Here is a 15293-nt window from a genome sequence, read left to right on the forward strand (position 1 = left end):
CTTGCATCCTAAGGTCTTAAAAGAAGTGACTGCAGAGATAGTGGATGCATTGACTGTAATCTACCAAAATTCCCTGGATTCTGGAGAGGTCCCAGCAGATTGGAAAACCGCAAATGTAACACCCCTATTTAAAAAAGAAAGCAGATAGAAAGCAGGAAACTATAGACCAGTTAGTCTAACAACTGTCGTTGGGAAAATGCTGGAGTACATTATTAAGGAAGCAGTGGCAGGACATTTGAAAAAACAGAACACAGTCAAGCAGAGTCAGCATGGTTTTATGAAAGGGAAATCATGTTTGACAAATTTAGTGGAGAACTTTGAGGATGTAATGAGCAGGCTGGATAAGAGGGAACCAATGGATGTGATGTATTTGGATTTCCAAAAGGCATTTGATAAGATGCCACATAAAAGGCTACTGCACAAGATAAAAGCTCACAGGATTGGGGGTAATATATTAGCATGGATAGAGGATTGGTTAACTAACAGAAAACAGAGAGTCAGAATAAATGGGTCATTTTCTGTTTGGCAAACGGTGCCGCAGGGATTGGTACTGGGGCCTCAACTATTTACAATCTATATTAATGACTTGGATGAAGGGACCGAGTGTAATGTAACCATGTTTGCTGATGATACAAAGATGGGTGGGAAAGCAAGTTGTGAGGAGGACACAAAAAATCTGTAAAGGGATGTAGACAGGCTACGTAAGTGCGCAAATATTTGGCAAATGGAGTATAATGTGGGAAAGTGTGAGGTTATCCACTTTGGCAGGAAAAATAAAAAAGCAAAATTATTATTTAAATGGAGAGAAATTACAAAATGCTGTGTACAGGGACCTGGGGTCCTTGTGCGTGAAACACAAAAAGTTAATATCAAGTTACAGCAAGTAATTGGTCCAGATCACGGCTTCCATGTCATCGTGAAGCAGGTAGAGGATGTGACAAACTTTTGAGGGCAGCCCAATTTGAGGAGGACACTCCATAATCCCTCCGTGTCGAAGGCCTTTGTGAGGTCAAAGAAGGCCATGTACAGTGGTTGATGCTGTTCCCTGCATTTCTCTTGTTTTTGACGCGCAGTACAGATCATCGGCTAGAATCTCCACTTTTGTGCTTATTGCCCAAAAATGGGCATTATTTCCGGCATGGGCATTAAAAAGGGGTTTCTGATCGGCGGCTTCTTGCCCATTCTCAAAACATCTAGTTTCCATTTTTGAAAATGGGTGTTACCGCATGCGATATCAAATGGGCGGTAGCGTTACATTTTTTTGACCTTCTGCCGTAAAGTGTAGCTGTCCTTAGCAACGGCCTGGCAATGCTCGATTCCCACAATTCAGGAGGTCAAGGGTCATCATGACATGCGCAGAAGAGGAGACAGAGAGAGAGGGAGCTCAGAGGCACCGAAAGCGTGTGTGTCTGTGCTGTGTGCTTGTCTGGCTGTTGTGGGAAGAACGACAGAGATTCACCAGGAGCAAAAAGCCTACTAAGCACCAAGAACATAGTTGGCACCGAGACTTTGTCCAACAAATAAGATATAACATGGAAGGGATGGAGGAGGCCCTGGAGTTGGTAGCCAGGAACACTGGTGGCAGAGGGCTCCCAGAGGTCCCGGAGCACTGCACTGCACCCCAAGGTGACACACCCCCATTGCCAACCACACATGAGAACCAGCAGCAACATTTTACTTCTGGCTCAGAGCATGTTCCTACCTCGGGACCGTCCTCTCCCTTATCCATACAAGCAGCACTTCGGCCGTCACCCCTGCGCCCCCCGCCAGCCCCCCCGCCCCACCCCCCACAATGAACCATTGCCCGAGGACTTCCTCGGCCAGTCGGCTTGCAGTCAGGAGTGGAAGGGGAAGGGGCAGAGGTGGGGAGGAGAGGGGATGGGTGGATGGGTGGTGGGGGAGGAGGAAGGGTTGTTTGTACAGAAATACTGATGATTTCATACTAATGTTCAGTTTAAATGTTTTTTATTTAACACAACCTTAGCTCAGTTCACTACACCATTATACGTTGGTGAATCCTTAACATCAAAGAGTATAATCACACTTAACTTCAATCAATTTAAACTTTAACTGTTACCATGGTGATGCCTACCATTGACAGATGACCTGCACACCCAGCAGTGTATCAGCCTTGTAAATAACACCAACGTTCTTTCAGGCAAAGCGATCCTGATGAGCTCCTGATGTAAGGCTCTTGCAGCTATCATGCCACCATGGGCTCTTTCATGTGGTCTATAGGGGGGCGGGGCATGGCTTCAGCGTCAGCCTGATTGTCTGGCCCGATGTCAGCATCTGCCTCCTCATCCTCCTCTTCCTCTCTCTGGTGAGGTGGACTGTCAGACTCATCAGGCAATTCTTGTCCCCTCCTGATAGCCAAGTTGTGTCACCTCCTGAGTGGTCCAGGTATCGAAAGCACTACTTCAGCACTCCAATGGTTTTCTCCACGATATTGCGAGTTACTCTGTGGCTCTCATTGTATCGCCTCTCGGCCTTGGTGTGGGTGTCATGCAGGGGGGTCATCAGCCAGGTGGCGAGGTCATATCCTTTGTCAGCAAGCATCCAGCATTGACCTTGTGGCTCATTGTTAAACAAGTCAGACACAGTGCTCTCACGCAGGATGTGAGCATCATCGATGCTGCCCGGAAATTGAGCATTCACTGCCAGTATAATTTGCTGGTGGACGACAACCAGTTGGACATTCAGGAAGTGGAATCCCTTGCGGTTCCTGAAAACCTCAGCATCCTGAAAAGGTGCCCACATCGCGATCTATTGCTCCCTGCACTTTGGGGAAGTTTGCAATTCTGGAGAATCCTAGAGCCCTCTCACTCAGTGCCTCCCTCATCATAGGGAAGCTGATCAAGTCCCGCCTGCATGCGTACAGGGCTTCAGTAACCTGACTAATGCAGCGATGTGTGGCAAGTTGAGAAAGTCCGCAAATGTCGCCAGCTGTGGCCTGAAAAGAACCCGAGGCATAGAACGGCAGTGCCACGGTGACTTTGGCCTCAATAAACAGTGTAGTTCTGATGGTGCTGGCAGGCTGCAGGTCTGCCCTTGTCAGCTGGCATACCTCAGTAATAACCTCTTTGTGGAAGCGCAGTCTCCGAAGGCAGATGGTGTCGGACAAGTCGAGGTAAGAATGCTTCTCCAATACTTGTGGGGGATGCTCCTCATCTGTCTGTCACTTCTTACATTGGGCACATAATGCAGTGCAGCATTCCTTCGGTGATGTCGAGTCTGCTGCATGTATTTGGTCACCAAGAGAGGGTGAGAAAGGACAGGCCCCCATTGCAGTAGCTCTCTGTTTGCCGCCGATTGCACACAAACAAGGAATGTCCCGACGAACACACCTCTTCAATTCCAATCGGTCACAGTATGGCCAAGATGTTTTTACAGATGTTCACATCAACTCCAACGACCTGCAGAACACATCCGAACTCCGCCGAGGTTGAAGCACAGCAGCCTTTTAAAGGACGCGACATGTGATCTACAACATAGCGTCCTTAATGCTGTGATTCATCCCGGTTAGTTCCACTTTTTGTGGCCGTTTTTTTGGGCGAACGATATTGTAGGCGATATGTGTGCGAGGTGGTGAAATTGATGATGGCCGATCTCCATGGCTGTTAGTTTGGGTAAATATGCTCTTTACGACAAAAAACAGTGGGCGGGCGGTAATATTTAATCTTGGCGTTAATACCGTACGGAAAGTAACACTGGGCGATATAATGGCCGTTGAATTTGTCCATTCTGCTGATTCCACCCAAAAAAAGTGGGCGGGTGGTAATATTTTGTCTCGACATTAAGCACATGGGGAAAGTAACACTCAGCGAAAAGTTTCCTAAAAATGCCCGCCAGTTTGCATTTTGTGCCAAAATGGGTGCTATATGGGCGTTATAAGTCATTTCAGCTTAAAATGAGCGTGAAGTGGATGTTAAGCATCCAAAAAAAGTGTAGGTTCTAGCCCATAGTCCCTCGTGCCCCTTAGTGGGCGGAATCCGCATTGTGACTCTGGGAGGAGATCTTCGGCCACTGGGTGAAGGCAATTGAGGAGGATTCTTGCGATGACTTTCCCTGTGGCAGACAGCGGGGAAACTCCTCTATAATTACCGCACTCGCACTTGTCACCTTCTTGAAGATGGTCACAATTATGGCGTCTCAGATCTCTTGGCATGCTCTCCTCCTTCCAGATAAGAAATGAGTTCATGTATTCGAGCCAATAGTGCTTCTCCTCCATGCTTTAGTGCCTCGGTGGGGATTCCATCTACTCCTGAGGCCTTGTTGTTCTTCAGCTCATGATGGCCTTCTCAACCTTATGCCGGGCTGGGGTTGTGCTGTGTTGGTGGTGGGTAGCATGCTGCGGGATGGAGTCGAGGACACTCGTGCCAAAGAGTCTTGGTTAAGGAGATCTTCAAAGTGCTCCTTCCAGCGGGTACTGACTGCCTCTCTGTCCTTGATGAGCACATCTCCGTTCTTGGCCAGCAGTGGGGTAGGACCTTGGGTGCTTGGACCGTAGGTGGTCTTGATGGTGCTAAAAAATCCACTCATGTCGTATTTGTCGGCTAGCTGCTGGATCTCCTGTGCTTTCTTCACCCACCATCTCGTCTTTAGGTTGCGAGGTTTTTATTGGACCTCGACCTTCAGATTTCTGTAGAGCTGCTTTTTTGCTCCTGAGTTGTGTTGCTGTTTCCAGTTCAAGAATGCCTTGTGCTTGTGGCTTATCAGCTCCTGGATCTCCTGGTCATTCTTGTCGAGCCAGTCTTGGTATTTCCTGGTCGAGTGACCAGGTGCTAATTATGAAGGCCTTGAATGCAGACCAGGTGCTGTGGACACTCTGCTTCTCTGAATCACTGGGAGTCATCAGGTTGGTTGTGAGGCACTGGCTGAATTGGGCTTTCTTAGCAGGGTCTTTGAGTGCTCCAGTGTTGATTTTCCTGTGGCATTGTTTCTGGGGCTGCAGGGTTTTGGGGCTACATTGCTGGAGATGACAGAGTGGATTAGCGGTCATCTGTCCAGCAGTCATCAGTTCCTGTCAAGGTAAGGGTGATGCGGACGTCCTTGTGGTCCCTTGAAACATTACTTGAAACACAACTCGGTGGGAGGCATCAGTGCTAGGTTTGCTCACAGGCTCAGCCTCCGAAAGGAGCTCATATCATTGTGTGCTGGGAGTGTGATAAGTAATGGATCTGGTCAGGGCAGCAAACTTAACAAAGGCATCAATCTTTACAGCACTTTACAGCCTTCCGGACTCAACATTGAGTTCAACAATTTCAGAACAGACCCACTGCTCCCATTATTTTGGATAGCAGTTGCCAGTAATGTTTCTGCTTTTGTCATTCTCAGCTCCTCTAAGCACATCTTTTGTTTCTTTACTTGTCCCATTACCATTCCCTTTTGGCTTGTATCATCATCCCTTTTGGCATTTAATCTCTCTTGCCTTCCATCCTATCATAGACCTTCGCTTTTGTTCTTTGCTTCCCTCTCCACTTTCCCTGCCTCTGTACTTGCCTGTTACATCTGCCTGTTACATCTGTAACTTTTGCCAGTTCTGATGAAGGGTCTTCGACCTGAAACATTAACTCTGTTTCTCTCTCCATAGATGTTGCCTGACCAGCTGAGTATTTCCATCATTTCCTGTTTTTATTTCAGATTTACAGCATCTGCAGTATTTTACCCATTTAACTGTCTGTGCCCAGACACCATTTACCTACATAGGCCACAAAATTTTGCTTTTAAGCACTCACTGTTCCAGTGCTACTAGTTTTGGATCCAAATTGGTGTTTGCAGTGCACACACTTATGGTGCGAGTCATGTTGTACACCATTTTGATGAGGGGGTTAATGCAGGCGCAGTGAGCGTCCACTGGAAGTATGCAGAGTAGGCAGATCATGCTGTAATGCTGATTTGACGCCAGCGCTGCCATTTTGGTGCTCAACGCTCCAGGTAAGGCCCTCTGTTAAACTCGCACTGTTGAACACGCGTTCAGCAGCAGGAAGGACCCCTCCCCCCACCAACGCTATTTAAAGTTGCTAAAGTCTGCAGGGAGTGGTGTGGCAGGTGCTGAAGGATTTGCCCTGATTTCAAGGGTTCTGCACAGACCAGTTGCTCCCAGACATGGGGGCAGTAGTAGACATTCAGCATGATAGGGAGCATGAGCAGTGGCAACACAGAGAAGGACAAGCTGCTGGAAGAAGGAGGAGGAGGAGAAGGCTACCCAGGTTATTCAGAGAGCAATTTTCCTTCCTGAGTGGGAAGAACAGTGGGCTAAATTTTCCCGTTGCCATGCGTGCAGGTTTGGGGGCCGATCGGCAGTAAAAATGGTGGAAATAGCGAGTGCGCCGGGAACCCACTGTCAACCCGCCACCTCGAGCATTTAACCGGTGGCTTTGAAGGTGCAACACAGACCCGATCAGCAGAGGTGGGCAAGCTCATTGAAATCAAGAAATGCTTGTTTACAGACCATTAAGAGTGACTTTAAAGTAAACTACTGAGTTTTATTGCAGGATTCACGGAGGTCGGATACCTCACCTGTGAAGGGGAGGAGGAAGTTCAGGGGCCATGACGAGTTGATTCATTGAGAGCTGGGAAAAGTACATAAATACTGCAACATCACACCTCATTACTTGCCTCATGGAAAGGCTCTTGCTCACTCCATTTTGTCCACAGATTTTGGTGTCAGCAGCTTGCAGGTCATTTCTAAAACCTCGGAAGTCACTCTCACCACATTGCTATTCACTGTCACAACAGTGCGGGATTAGCCCTCTGATCTCCACTATATCTGCCATCTACTACATCAGCATGGGTGCCGCTTACACTGTCTCACCTTGGTCCTCAGAATCGGATCAAGATGAGCCCCACCACCAGCAGCAGCAACAACCACAACGGCAGCCTTCTCCTAAATGGCCTGATGCTCCACAGGAGAGAGGGGGTCAGCACAGGGTAATACCCCCAACACAGGGTATACAGGCTGACGATGAGCTTCCTGGACATGAGAGAGCAACAGTGCTTCAGGAGGCTCAGGCTACCGTGACAGGTCGTCGCAGACATTTGTAGCTCGCTGGAACAAAACCTGCTGCCCAGAGGTCCTGGTGGACACACCTTACCAGTGGCTGTCAAAGTCACCACCGCCCTCAACATCTTCACCTCAGTCTCCTTCCAGGGATCTGCAGCAAACATTTGTGAGATCTCCCAGTCGGTCGCCCACAGATGCATCACCAAGGTGAATGGTGCCATGTTTCACAAGTCAGTCAATTATATCAACTTTGCCACTGATGAGGCCAGTGTTACTGAGCAGGTGCTCGGCTTTGCAGCTCTGGCTGACTTCCCAAAGGTGCAGGGCTTCATCGACTGCACACACGTGGCCATGAAGGCACCCCATCATCACCCAGGAGTGTTTGTGAGCCGCACAGGCTTCCACTCCCTCAATATGATGTGTGTACCAGATTCCCTGTCATGACTCTTTCGTGCTGCACCAGTTCACCCTTTCTCAGCTCTTCGCACCTCCAAACACATACTGAGTGACTGCTTGGAGACAAGGGCTATCCACTGAAGACACCCCTGAGGACGGCAACTACTGAGGCCGAGGATTGTTATGTCATAGAGTAAGCAATAGGCATGATGAAAATGTGCTTCAGATGCCTTGACAGATCTGGAGGAGCCCTTCAGTATGCACCAGCCAGGGTCTCCAGAATCATTGTCGCAGCAGTGAGGATTGGAGCTATGGGAGGAGCAAGGTGCACAGTACACAGCCTCTTCAGAGGAGGAGGAGGAACCTGAGGTGCAGATAGCACTCATAGCGGCGCACATTGCTGACCGGGAAGCCCAGGATGTCCTCACCATGGCCAGATTTACTTAACTTGCTCCAATGCAGCCACATGGCTGCCACATGCTGAACTAATTTCCTTCCATCCTCCAACAACACTATAAAGCCTCCCTACAATGACCAATCTATTCCTCTCACTCAAAGCCCCAATGCTCTAAGGTTAAATAATTTGTCAACATTGACTCCAAGTGACAAAGCCACTTACAAGTTTAGAGGCAAGAATGGACAAGACTGGAAGGTGGTGCAAAGAAAACCATTTATATGTGTCATCAAAATAATTGAAACTTAACACTAACATTTTTTGAAACACCCACATGCATACACATGTGCATCTACTTTTGTGCCATTTTTCTTTTCCGAATGATTTTAAGAGGTACACTCCCCTGTGGCTTCGGCAGAGGTAGAGGCAGGCTGCTCACTTCTCTGCTGCAACTCGTTCGACACATCTCGTGGACGTTCTTTGGGTTTTGGAGCCTGTGAGAACCCCGCCAAAGTCTTGATCCTCCTGCAATCTCAGGCAGCATGTGGGGCTTTGACTGAAGGGAGGCAATGGGGGAGAAGTTAGAATGCTTTGAGCAGAGCCCCCACTTCCATGTCCCCTCTCACCACCATCCCCTATTTGTGCCACCTGCACTTCACTGCTAGCAGGGAGCTGGAGAGCAACTTGCTGCACAGCAGTGGGGCGAGAACGTCCAAGTCTATGTTTATATCCTTCCTAGAGATGCGGTCTATGAGCGTCTGCCATCTGTTGTCCACAGTTAGCATGTGCTCATGTGACTGGTGCATTAGGTGCTCTATGCAGGTGGCCATCCTTTCCACGGAAGAGCACATCATCACCATCGAGGTGCTCATGTTGGAGATGGACTCCTTCATTCTCTGAACATTTTCAGACATTGTGGTTGCAAACGATGCCACAGTCTCATGCGATTTTTGCTGCCCCTTCAACATCACCCTCTTTCTCGATGGCCCAAGAGGCTCAGCATCAGCATGCAGCTCAGCAGAGCTTGGAACGTCCTGCGCCCTCCAACAAGGAATCTTTATTGCTGGCCCTGTCAACGCACACCTGCTCGAGCTCTCTTCTGAAATGTGAAACACCAGGTGAGAACACTACTCTATGGTGCACTGGACCCACCGAGGTGTTTGTATCTGCGCTGGTGCTGGGATTGCTTGTGCCTGCTGATGCTGCAACTTCTTCTGAGGAGTTGTCTTCCTCCTCTGGTTCGACAGTGGAGGGTGAGGGGGTGGGGAGGTGGCGGGGAGGCTGCGGGGGGGGGGCAATTGATGGACCTGTGGGAGAATAAAGAGATGAATTAGAAGTTTTATAATAAGAATGGGCAACATTACCATTATGCACATGATGACATTTCACTGGCTTCTGATATCTGTCACCATATGAGTGACTGTTGTATGCCATGTGACTGCATGAGATGTGATTCTGTCACCAGGTTGCTGGGATGACCCCTTTTTTTGTCTCCCACCACTCTCTCAAGCTCCTGAGATCTCCAGAGCCCCCTACTCTGCTAATGTGCGAAGACTGGAGGACCACCTCTGGTTCGCTTCCTCTCCCTGTTGTTCTGGGCTCTTTTCTCCAACAAGGAGGGAAAGAAGAGAAGTTTGAGTGAGAGTGATGGAATAGATGAGTTACATCTGTAGAGGGTGACTATGAGGGAGTGGATGCCAATGCCAAATGGCCTCCTTGTTAGTGTGTTGTTAGTTGGGATGATTGCATTAGGATGAGGTTAGAACATAAGAACATAAGAACTTAAGAATTAGGAACAGGATTAGGCCATCTAGCCTCTCGAGCCTGCTCTGCCATTTAACAAGATCATGGCTGATCTGGCCGTGGACTCAGCTCCACTTACCTGCCCGCTCCCCATAACCCTTAATTCCCTTATCGGTTAAAAATCTATCTATCTGTGACTTGAATACATTCAATGAGCTAGCCTCAACTGCTTCCTTCGGCAGAGAATTCCACAGATTCACAACCCTCTGGGAGAAGAAGTTCCTTCTCAACTGGGTTTTAAATTGGCTCCCCCGTATTTTGAGGCTGTGCCCCCTAGTTCTAGTCTCCCCGACCAGTGGAAACAACCTCTCTGCCTCTATCTTGTCTATCCCTTTCATTATTTTAAATGTTTCTATAAGATCACCCCTCATCCTTCTGAACTCCAACGAGTAAAGACCCAGTCTACTCAATCTATCATCATAAGGTAACCCCCTCATCTCCGGAATCAGCCTAGTGAATCGTCTCTGTACCCCTTCCAAATCTAGGATATCCTTCCTTAAGTAAGGTGACCAAAACTGCATGCAGTACTCCAGGTGCGGCCTCACCAATACCCTATACAGTTGCAGAAGGACCTCCCTGCATTTTTACTCCATCCCTCTCGCAATGAAGGCCAACATTCCATTCGCCTTCCTGATTACCTGCTGCACCTGAAAACTAACTTTTTGGGATTCATGCACAAGGACCCCCAGGTCCCTCTGCACCTCAGCATGTTGTAATTTCTCCCCATTCAAATAATATTCCCTTTTACTGTTTTTTTTCCCAAGGTGGATGACCTTACACTTTCCGACATTGTATTCCATCTGTCAAACCTTAGCCCATTCGCTTAACCTATCCAAATCTCTTTGCAGCCTCTCTGTGTCCTCTACACAACCCGCTTTCCCACTAATCTTTGTGTCATCTGCAATTTTGTTACACTACACTCTGTCCCCTCTTCCAGGTCATCTATGCATATTGTAAACAGTTGTGGTCCCAGCACCGATCCCTGTGGCACACCACTAACCACCGATTTCCAACACGAAAAGGACCCATTTATCCCGACTCTCTGCTTTCTGTTAGCCAGCCAATTCTCTATCCATGCTAATACATTTCCTCTGACTCTGCGTACCTTTATTTTCTGCAGTAACCTTTTGTGTGGCACCTTATCGAATGCCTTTTGGAAATGTAAATACACCACATCCATCGGTACACCTCTATCCACCATGCTCGTTATATCCTCAAAGAATTCCAGTAAATTAGTTAAGCATGATTTCCCCTTCATGAATCCATGCTGCATCTGCTTGATTGCACTATCCCTATCTAGATGTCCCGCTATTTCTTCCTTAATGATAGCTTCAAGCATTTTCCCCACTACAGATGTTAAACTAACCGGCCTATAGTTACCTGCCTTTTGTCTGCCCCCTTTTTTAAACAGAGGCGTTACATTAGCTGCTTTCCAATCCGCTGGTACCTCCCCAGAATCCAGAGAATTTTGGTAGATTATAACGAATGCATCTGCTGTAACTTCCGCCATCTCTTTCAATACCCTGGGATGCATTTCATCAGGACCAGGGGACTTGTCTACCTTGAGTCCCATTAACCTGTCCAGCACTACCCCCCTAGTGATAGTGGTTGTCTCAAGGTCCTCCCTTCCCACATTCCTGTGACCAGCAATTTTTGGCATGGTTTTTTGTGTCTTCCACTGTGAAGACCGAAGCAAAATAATTGTTTAAGGTCTCAGCCATTTCCACATTTCCCATTATTAAATCACCCTTCTCATCTTCTAAGGGACCAACATTTACTTTAGTCACTCTTTTCCGTTTTATATATCTGTAAAAGCTTTTACTATCTGTTTTTATGTTTTGTGCAAGTTTACCTTCGTAATCTATCTTTCCTTTCTTTGTTGCTTTCTTAGTCATTCTTTGCTGTTGTTTAAAATTTTCCCAATCTTCTAGTTTCCCACTAACCTTGGCCACCTTATATGCATTGGTCTTTAATTTGATACTCTCCTTTATTTCCTTGGTTATCCACGACTGGTTATCCCTCCTCTTACCGGCCTTCTTTTTCACTGGAATATATTTTTGTTGAGCATGATGAAAGAGCACGTTAAAAGTCCTCCACTCTTCCTCAATTGTGCCACCATTTAGTCTATGTTTCCAGTCTACTTTAGCCAACTCTGCCCTCATCCCACTATAGTCCCCTTTGTTTAAGCATAGTATACTCGTTTGAGACACTACTTCCTCACCCTCAATCTGTATTACAAATTCAACCATACTGTGATCACTCATTCCGAGAGGATCTTTTACGAGGAGATCGTTTATTTTTCCTGTCTCATTACACAGGACCAGATCTTAGATAGCTTGCTCCCTTGTAGGTTCTGTAACATACTGTTCTAAGAAACAATCCCATATGCATGCTATGAATTCCTCCTCTAGGCTACCCCGTATGATTTGATTTGACCAATCGATATGTAGGTTAAAATCCCCTATGATTACTGCCGTTTCTTTTTCACATGCCACCATTATTCCCTTGATTATTGCCCGCCCCACCGTGAAGTTATTATTTGGGGGCCTATAAACTACGCCCACCAGTGACTTTTTCCCCTTACTATCTCTAATCTCCACCCACAATGATTCAACATTTTGTTCATTAGAGCCAATATCGTCTCTCACAACTGCCCTGATATCATCCTTTATTAACAGAGCGACCCCACCTCCTTTCCCTTCTTGTCTATCTTTCCGAATCGTCAGATACCCCTGTATGTTTAATTCCCAGTCTTGGCCACCCTGCAACCATGTTTCTGTAATGGCCACCAAATCATACCCATTTGTAATGATTTGTGCCGTCAACTCATTTACTTTATTTTGATTGCTGCGTGCGTTTAGGTAGAGTGTTTTAATCCTAGTTTTTAAACCATGATTTTTAGTTTTGACCCTCCTGCAACCTCTTTATATTTAGTGGCCCTTTTTGTTTTTTGCCTTGGGTTTCTCTGCCCTCCAATTTTACTCATCTCCTTTCTGTCTTTTGCTTTTGTCTCCCTTTTGTTTCCCTCTGTCTCCCTGCATTGGTTCCCATCCCCCTGCTATATTAGTTTAACTCCTCCCCAACAGCACTAACAAATGCTCCCCCTAGGACATTGGTTCCGGTCCTGCCTCGATGCAGACCATCCGGTTTGTATTGGTCCCACCTCCCCCAGAACCGGTTCCAATGCCCCAGGAATTTGAATCCCTCCCTACTGCACCACTGCTCAAGCCACGTATTCATCTGAGCTATCCTGCGATTCCTACTCTGACTAGCACGTGGCACTGGTAGCAATCCCGAGATTACTACTTTTGAAGTCCTACGTTTTAATTTAGCTCCTAGCTCCTTAAATTCGTCTCGTAGGACCTCATCCCTTTTTTTACCTTTATCGTTGGTACCAATGTGCACCACGACAACTGGCTGTTCACCCTCCCTTTTCAGAATGTCCTGAAACTGCTCCAAGACATCCTTGACCCTTGCACCAGGGAGGCAACATACCATCCTGGAGTCTCGGTTGCGGCCGCAGAAACGCCTATCTATTCCCCTTATAATCGAATCTCCTACCACTATCGCTCTCCCACTCTTTTTCCTGCCCTCCTGTGCAGCAGAGCCAGCCATGGTGCCATGAACTTGGCTGCTGCTGCCCTCCCCTGATGAGTCATCCCCCTCAACAGTACCCAAAGTGGTGTATCTGTTTTGCAGGGGGATGACCGCAGGGGACCCCTGCACTACCTTCCTTGCACTGCTCTTCCTGCTGGTCTTCCATTCCCTATCTGGCTGTGGACCCTTCACGGTAAGACCAACTTGCTACACGTGCTACTCACGTCATTCTCAGCATCGTGGATGCTCCAGAGTGAATCCACCTTCAGCTCCAATTCCGCAACGCGGTCCGTCAGGAGCTGGAGGTGGATACACTTCCCGCACACGTAGTTGTCAGGGACACCGGAAGTGTCCCTGAGTTCGCACATTGTACAGGAGGAGCATATCACATGACCGAGCTCTCCTGCCATGACTTAACCCTTAGATACACTTAAATCGGCAACAACAATGCTAAAGTTTACTCACTGTTATAGAATAGAAAAAAAAACTACTCACCAATCACCAGCCAATCACTTACCCCCTTGGCTGTGACGTCACCTTTCTCTTTCTTTCTGCTTCTTTTTTGCCTTCTCCCTGTAGCTGCACAAGCACGCCTCACCAACGAACTCCCGACGCCTCTCGCGGCCTTTTTATAGGCCTCCGACCCCGGACTCTCGCCTCACCAACGAACTCCCGACGCCTCTCGCGGCCTTTTTATAGGCCTCCGACCCCGGACTCTCGCCTCACCAACGAACTCCCGACGCCTCTCGCGGCCTTTTTATAGGCCTCCGACCCCGGACTCTCGCCTCACCAAGGTTGAGTGTGAAGGGTGGTTATTCAGATCGGGAAGTGAGTATGTACATAAAGGGAGCGGGATGGTCGGACCGAGATGGTATGTTGGTGTGAGGAATGATGCAGGAGTAGGCTTGGGAAGGCAGAGTGATGGGGATGTGGCTTACGTTTTATGCATGTTACCCATGTGTGTGTGGATTGCGCACCAGAGTGCCATTCACTCACCTTTCCTGACCTCATCAGATCATTGAATCTCTGACTGCACTGGATCCAGGTCTCCTCACCATATCCCTGCTGCTGACCTCCTCTGCTATTTCCAACCAGGCCCTTTTGGTCTCTTAGGGAGGTCTCATGCATCCATCTGCTCAGAAAAGGACCTCCCTGCGTGCTCTTACTGCCTCCACCAGAAAATGCAGCGAAGCATCTATAAAGCGGAGTGCGGCCCTCTGCCTTTGGTTATTCATATTTTTCACTTTGCACAATAACTCCAACCTTTCCAATGCTCCTTTCACACTCCTTTACCAACCTTTAAATATGTAAGGCTGCTTGAAATAAGGACGCTGTAAATGAGTCATCGATGATGTCATCAAACCCACACCCTTTAATCGGGCCAGGAAAAGTGCATGGTTGGTTTAATTGAGTCATTACACTAATGTCGCTCTGCAGAGTGGGCTGGTCCAGACATCGCGTTGCTGACCTGTTACGTGGCCCGCTTTCACCCAACTCAACTCAGAAGGGAAAATTCCAGCCAGTGTGTTAAACATCTGCACTTCAGTCAGGATGTCCTCACTGAAACCTGCCAGCTACTGCAGCCACAACTGCAACATCAGAGCTGGACGAGGACCACATTGCCAATGGCAATGGATTCCACTCCCTCAACCTCCAGCTGATGTGGGCCATACACAGTGAATCATACAGGTCAATGCCAGGTACCCTGGCAGCAGTCATGATGCCATCATTCTGCGGCAATCCGCTGAGCTATCTGCATTTGAGCCACCACAACAAACCAAAGGGTGGCTACGGGCGACAAAGGCTATCCCTTGACAATATGGCTCATGACTCTGGTGCACAATCAAGGCACACATGGGCAACACGCATACAACGTAAGCCATGCTGCAATTACAACATGTCATAGAGCAGACCATTGGCATGCTCAAGCAATGCTTCCGCTGCCTGGACTACTCTGGAGGAGCCCTGCAGTAGTTGACAGAGCAGGTGTCCCTATTCTTAGTGGTCTGTTGCATGCTGCACAACCTCGACACCATGAGGGAACAGCCCTTGTCACCAGCTATGCAGTGAGCAGCTGAGGAGGAATCGAGGAGGCAA

Source organism: Pristiophorus japonicus, chromosome 3, assembly GCF_044704955.1.
Source record: "Pristiophorus japonicus isolate sPriJap1 chromosome 3, sPriJap1.hap1, whole genome shotgun sequence".
Taxonomy (NCBI): Eukaryota; Metazoa; Chordata; class Chondrichthyes; family Pristiophoridae; genus Pristiophorus; species Pristiophorus japonicus.